Below are 7,954 nucleotides of genomic sequence, written 5' to 3'. Positions count from 1 at the left end.
CAGAGGGAGGTGCTGAGGCCCAGTTTGTCCAGTTTGCATATCAGCTGTTGGGGTATAATTGTATTGAATGCTGAGCTGAAGTCGATGAACAGCATTCTCACATAAGAGTCTTTTTTCTCCAGGTGAGTGATGGCTGGGTGCAAAGCTGAGTTGATGGCGTCCTCTGTGGAGCGCCGGGGTCTGTATGCGAATTGAAAGGGGTCCAGGGTGGGGGGGAGGATGGATTTGATATGTGTCATGACCAGCCGTTCGAAGCACTTTATGATGATGGGTGTCAGTGCTACGGGACGGTAGTCGTTAATATTACTGTTCAGCAGTTGTATTATTTTAATTATGAAAAAATGTTTTTCATATATCATAAAAACATTTTCAGTCAAGCTAACAAATGTCAGAACAGTCAATTTGTCATGATTTTACTAAAGTTCTGACCCACATGCAGAAGACCAAACAGGGAGACCAGGAGAAAAGGTTTAACAGGTTTTATTGAAGAGATAATGCAGAGAGAAGTGTTGCTCTGAACACTGCTCAACCGGAACTGAAAAGTGAGGGGAAGACACAGCGATTAGTTCAGGCTCAGTGGGAAATTTGATTCGTGAACTTGGAGAAGAGGATCTGGTTGCTGACTCACGTTTCCAGAGAAGTTGTTGTATCCTTGACTCCAGTCTGTATGCTGTAGTTCCAGTGTTTGTCTGATTCTTTGGAAGGCGGAACAGGGTTTACCCAGAATGCAGTTGTTTGTAGGTGAACGGAGAAGCTGACTGCCACTCAGATTTCCTGCGGTACTTGAACGGGTCGTAGTGGAGATTAATCCCTTTCTCGGTGTGAAGCTCAAACGATCTCTTGGGAAAGTGGGTCCAAACCTCCTGTTTGATCCCCAGCTCAGCTTGAAGCTCTGTTGATCCTTCCAGGGAGAGAAGGTCAGAAAAATCCAGTTTGCAGGATGACTTCCTTTTGAGAGGCAAAGACAAAAACAATGTTAAGACTCAGGTTGACAAGAACTCAGTTTGACTCAGCAAAACTCAGCTAGGCTAGAGTACCAAAAACTGGCAAACACTCTGGCGTCAAGGTAGTGGCAGTCAGCAGCTTAAGAACACCCCGTTAATGATGTAACCATCTACAGGTGTGTGAGGAGGCGGACCAGAACCAGGCGCCTCCTGGTGGAGGAAGGGAGACAAACACAGAAATACAAACACACAGACAGGAGTCCTGACCCAATAAAATGTGTAAACATTTCTAGATATATAAAACTTAATTCTTACTAGTATAATTATGTAATCTAGAAAATTTATTATTACAGTTAGGTATAGGAGTGTGATTTTTATCAGAAATAATCTTATTTTAGTCATCTACAAATGGAACAACAAAAGGAGAGTGCTTTTGAATAAATGTAAAAACAGCCTGCTATAGTAAATTAACATAAACTTATGCTTTAACTGGAGCAACAATCATCTCCTTCATCATCTTCCTCTCCTTTGTAGCAGTAGTGCTGTTTCTCTGTCTTTTAAACACATTCTCCTTTTTTATTTTTATTTTTCCGCATTTATGCATTAAAATCTCTAGTTCAAGTGGGGTGAAATAGACACTTCATGTTGCCTGTTGTCATGGTGACTTGTCGAATCGGTGCTCCACTGATCATAGCTTTTCATACTTGTGGCATATGCGCTTTACTCTGAGTGGATCTAGTTGAAATTGATTCAGCTAATTCATAGCAGCCGTTGTGAAAACAGAGTTCCCAACTTTAGGCTAAATCAATTTAGAGTTGCAGATTTGAATCTGAATTTGTTAAACCTGCTTCATGAAACAGACCCCTGGACCAAAGACTACCTGACAAACAGACCACAGTTTGTTAGACTGAAGGGTCAGCTGTCTAATCAAGTAGTCAGTACCACAGGAGGACCACAGGGAACGGTACTCTCACCATTACTTTTTACTCTGTACACCTCTGACTTCCAGTACCAGATAAAGTCCCATCTTTCGTAGAAATATTGGGATGACTCTGTAGTCATTGGGTGCATCAAAGATGGACAAAAAGCTGAGTACAAGGAGCTGGTGAACCGCTTTGAGGCATGGTGTGGAAACAATAATCTGATCCTGAATGTCAACAAAACAAGGAAGATGATTGTAAAAACAAAAAGTGGAGGTGATGGAGAAATATAAATATGTTGATGTTCAAATGGTCAACAAAATTGACCGCAGACGCAAATGTGAAGCTGTCTACAAAAAGGACAGCAGAATGGAAGCTTAAGGCAACACCATCAGAGCAAATTACTCAATAAACTCAAATTACTCGGCTGATTAAAGAGGACAGCTCTGTTATAGGAACTCCTCTAGAACCTCTGGAGATTGTTGTGCCATATGCCATGATCATGGTTTTTGGACATTGGGAACCAGTGTCCATATTTCATCTTGACAGGATGACCAGAGGAGAACACGCAGCTTTGGTGAATAACAGCTGGGGGACTTCTGCAGCCCCCCCTTTTCAGCCAAAGGCAAGTCACATGGAAGCCACCAGAGGTGTGAAAACCTACCCCCCTCTCTCTGTGACAACAAAACCACAGAGCACACAGGATTCTCCCTCTTCTGCTCCTGCTCTCTTTGCCTTCTGCGCTCTTTGCCTCCTCTCCCTTGCCCAGGAAGCTGGGGTCCGCTTTGGCTGGTTCTCCACCACAGGGGAGATGCAGGCCCCAGAGAAACCAGATCTCCAGAACCATCAAGGACAGGTCAGAACCTCTCACAACCAAACTGCTGCAAACAAACCTTTTGCAACACATTTCTCTTGCGTTTCAGAACTTATAGAGCCAAACCGGATGAGAACCATGCCCTGGGTGTGAGCCTGAGGGGACCCCTGCTGTGAGACTGGGACAAAGAACCCTTGGTCAGCTGCAGCTGGATGGAACTCAAGCTTTCCAACTGGACATGGAAAAAAAGGTTTGCAGGTCTGGCATTATTAGGGACAGAACAAACAATATGTGTTTACTGATGAGTAAAGTCAAGCTAACAGAATGGACTGCATGCTACGCTATGCTACAGGAATATGTGTTGAGCTGTTGCTAAAGCTTAGACAAACTTTATTCACTAAGGATTTAAACACTGATATAACATTAGTGTTCATGTGTTCCTCAGATGCTCATTACATTTCCATTGCCAAGTCTGACCAAGAGTCATTTAGAGGAATCCTGATGTCTATTCGCTGCTCGCTATTTCAAAGAGGGTGAAGGAGCATTAACTAAAGGTTATTGATTCTTGATTAAGCAAATCATTTAATAAAGATTATTTGGCCAAATAATGTTTTATTCACCTCATGGATTTGCATTGTGAATTGGTCTGAAAACATTCCAATTTCGCCAAAATTAGGGAAAAGCTAATTTGATCATATCCCAAATTCTTCCAGATAAACTTTAGTTTTTCAAACACAAAATCCATCTTAAACTGTAATATGGTTTTCAACTGTTTCCCCCTTCCTCTTTGTACATAGTAGTTAGTTTAGTTTAGTTTAGTTTTACTAGACATAGTTGAGAGTGTTAAACTGAAATATGTTTGACTTGGAGCTGAATGAGTTTTGTTAATAAACTCTTATATTTTGAACAGAAGTTGTGGTGAATTTATTCCATGTATGTGCAGAATTAACTGTTTGACCATGATTAGAGCTGGAATCACTCTTTCATTCATTGTTCTAACACACAGCTAGTAGGACTGTGTGTCATAAACAGAATATAACCGACGAAACAATACCTGATTAAATAAAATAATAATAACAACAGCTGGCTGGGAAAAGAAAAGAACATAAAATCACAACAAGACTATTTGACAAATTTCTTCATAAATTGATAAATATTATGGACAGTAGTCAGCATCCTCTTCAGAAGATTTCTAAAAAAAAAAAAACAGGAAAGTGTCTTCAGTCAGAAGCTTCTCTAGATCAAGTACAAGACAGAACGATACAGAAAAACCTTAGTGCCTATAACTTTCAACACCTAAAACAACTCAGTAAAACATATGAACTACTGTAACATTTAATGCCCCTTTGGGATTAATAAAGTATTTTTGAATTTGGAATTAAATTGGATTTTCCAACTAAACCACATTTAATTACCGTTTGAGGTTTAGAACAATTGTATTTTTTATTTAATTTTCACCTGAAACACTACATAATAAAGCCGGGCATAAACTGTGCGATATTTTCAATCTTTGCACACAGCTATAACTCAAACTGTACGACGAAACCACAGGGTCTAAAGGTTCACAGCTCATGATGTATGTTCTCACACTATGCGACATGACACTCTGATTTGATCTACCTGCTCACACTGCACGAACAAAAACCTCCCGTTGGACTGGAGTGCAGAGAGATGGCACTGGTTAGACTCGTCAACCTGGAAGAAGAAGTAGAATTCCCTTGTTTTCACATGGGGGGCGACAGTGGCGTTGGATGTAGGAGTTTGCCCTGAAATCGAAGGATTGACGGTTCAAGCCCCGGCTCCAACTTTCAGTGTCATTGTGTCCTTGGGCAAAACACTTCACCTGCAATGTCTACTGATGGTGGTCCGAGGGCCCGGTGGCGCCAGTGTACGGCAGCCTCGCTTCTGTCAGTGAGCCCAAGGGCAGCTGTGGCTACGATGTAGCTTGCCACCATCAGTGTGTGAATGAATGGGTGAATGAATGTAGTGTAAAGCGCTTTGGTCAAGTTACCTGACTTGAAAAAAGGCGCTATATAAGTACATGCCATTTACCATTTAGACTCTAAAATGAAAAAGGGAGACGAAAACGCTCTGCCTGGGTCATTGATTTCATCATTTAGTTCTAAAAAACAGCCTGACAGAGGGGTTGATAAAAGTAAAGTCATCTGCAATATCTGCAGAAAGGAATTTGCTTACCACCGGAGTGCGTCAGCTCTTAAGTACCACATAAGTGCAAAGCATCCAGGAGTTAACCCGCAGGTAGGACCACGACCTAGCACGTCCTGTGATACAAGCTCTAGCAGTCAACCTCATCATCAAACCACACTGGAGCAAACACTGAAACGTTAACTAAACAAATCTGCATTTGACCGACTGAGCAATTCCCTTGCTAAATGGATCTCAATGTCTTGCAGACCAGTTTCACTGATAGAAGACAGGGGGTTAGCAGAGGTTTTACAAATAGCCTCTTCAGACATAACATATAACCCGTCATCACGAAACACCATTATGTCAAAAATCCAGCAGCTGTACGACACTGAAAAAAAACCCCAAAAGGAGATATACTGGTGGGAGCAGAACATATCGCGCTGATTACTGGAATCACTGGACTTCAGTTAGCAATCACAATTACCTTGGTGCTATGGCACACATCATTGACTGTGAATGGAAACTCCAGTCATTTGCGTTAGCAATGCTAAAAATGGATACCAGGCATTACGCTGATGCGTGCACCCAGCAGTTTTTATCTGTGGCGGAGGCATGGGGAGTTAAACCAAAGATCACCACAGTCGGCACAGACAGAGCCCGAAACATGATCAGCACCTGCCTTGTGTTGCTCATATGTTACAGAGAAGAATCTATGTTTGCCTCACAGTGACACATTGGCAAAGTGTCGTAAGATAGTGGGGCATTTTAAACATTGCCCTGCCAATACAGAGGAGCTCCACAAGCAGCAAACTCAACTTGGGCAAGTGACCCAAAGTCTGATTCAGGATGTTATCACAAGATGGAACTCATCACTCGCCATGATCTCTCGTCTCCTGGAGAACCAGGAGGCTATCAAGGCTACACTGAGCAGACAGGAGCAAAAGCTGACTATGCTGACTACATCTGAGTGGAACAAAATTCAGAGGCTGAAAGACATTCTTGAACCATGCAGGTAAAAACTTACACACACGCGCACACACAAAATGTCTCTTTTTTTATTTATTGTAAAGAAATTTACAGTATTTTATTTTGCAAATTGTTTAAGCAGGCTAAGGTACTACTATGACTGATATAGCCTAATGCAGTGTGTGCATCTCTAATCATCCACTGCAGATATGTGACTGAGCTCCTTGGAGGTGAAACTTATGTTTCCTGCTCTGTGTTGTTGCCTGCTCTCTGCCACCTGTACCGTACAATGGAAGTTTAAGACGAGGACCCAGCCTATATTGGAAAATTCAAGACTGCCTTTAAAAAGGACCTGTCTGAACAGCAAGCAAACCTCAACAATGGATGGCTCAACATAGCTTCAGCATTAGACCCACGCTTCAAGCACTTGAAGTGTCTTAAAAAACAAGGGGAGTGGGAAAATACAATCAAGTAAAATGATACGACTAGCATAAAATCAAATACAAACAGCATAAAAATAAAACAACAAGCCAGTTCCATCTAGGCGTAATCGGAGAAAATGACAGACAAAGTGTCCTCCTGATGTCCAGTCTGCTCCGTAGCTTTGTTTTGGTCGCTGTAACCGCAGAAAGTCCCGCTTCACAAAGATAGGATGTTTTAGATAGGATGAGTCTTAACCTGTGTCAAGACGCACAGATGCACCGACTGATGGAATTGGGAGAGAATACCGCAATTTTTTATATTTTTCAAAATAAAACATCACTCAGACTCTGCTCGTCGATAAATTATATATATATACTTTTTTCTGTGCGGCCCGTTACCAAATGACCCACGGACCGGTACTGGTCCGCGGCCTGGTGGTTGGGGACCGCTGCTGTAGAAGAGCCATCGAAAAAGAGAAGCCTCCTTCTCTTTGCTTCAGACACAGACTCAGACTCAGACATGGTGGAACCAAGCAGGGCTACAAAGCAGAGCCCACCATTAGCATGGAGGAATGCCCGCTGCAGGGGTGGAAAACTCATGCAGGAGCCCATCAGCAGCTGTCTGTACTGGCTCGCAAATATCTGGCTGCCCCTGCAAGTTCTGTTCCTGCTGAGAAACGTTTTTGACTTGCAGGTAATGTAGTCCAAAAAAAAAGATGGCAGCCTTGAGCTCTGAGAATGTAATGAAGCTAGTTTGTCTCAGTGACCGGCTGAAGGAGAAGTAGAGGTGAGGCACATGTTTCTACTACAACTTGAAAAATGGTTGCTTTTTTATTTTTGCGGTAAAAGGGCTATTTTTCTTTTTTTTATTGAATGTTTATGCTCAATTATATTGCACTATAGTAAACTTTTGGTTGCCTGAGGTGTTGTAAAGCTGTTGTAAAGTGTTGATATTGTGGGGAGTGTTCATTTATTTTCATTTTGTCGCCTACATCACTGTGTGCCACAAAGATACATGTTAAACGTCTGAAGGCATGAAATGTGAAGAAGAGTTTTTGAACTTTAATGTATCTAATGCTGATTATTCATTGAATCATTTGAATTAAAAATATTTAAAATACTTTCACAAAAATTATATGCGATTAATTTTGATTAATTAATTACAGAGTATTTAATTAATTAGATTCTTTTTTTTTATCGACTGACAGCCCTGATTTATACATGTAGAGAAACTTTACCAAAACCTAAGGCAATTCTGGTAAATCTATCTGAAACAGACAAAAATGATCATATATAAAATTTTAAACCTGATCAGTTATTTGAAATTGTTTAGTTTTATAAGATTTGATCTTTATATGAATGCAGTATTTCAATATCAAAATCGTAATATTTGTCTGCATAGAGAGTCCCAGACGCTGTTGTATCGGAGGTCACAGGACAGGCAGGAGATCAAAACAGACAGATGCAGGCAGGATAATCCAGAGAGCAAAGCCGATGTCGGTGACGCGGCAGGTTGTCAGAGCCGGAAAGTCAGAGATCTGCTGAGGTGCTGAAGGAGAATCCAAGATGGAGTCAGGTCATGTTCCAGGTACAGTGCACAGTGGGGTTGACAGGTTGGACAAAGGCAGGCAGACTCAGCGGTCAGGAAATGGTTCCAATCGGTGCCAGGCAGGCAGAGATCATGCAGAAGTCAGAGGACAGGTCAAGCAAACAGATCAGATGGGATCAGGCAAATTCTAG

Source organism: Cyprinodon variegatus, unplaced genomic scaffold, assembly GCF_000732505.1.
Source record: "Cyprinodon variegatus isolate N-32 unplaced genomic scaffold, C_variegatus-1.0 Scaffold201, whole genome shotgun sequence".
Taxonomy (NCBI): domain Eukaryota; kingdom Metazoa; phylum Chordata; class Actinopteri; order Cyprinodontiformes; family Cyprinodontidae; genus Cyprinodon; species Cyprinodon variegatus.
This window is presented reverse-complemented; position numbering follows the sequence as displayed.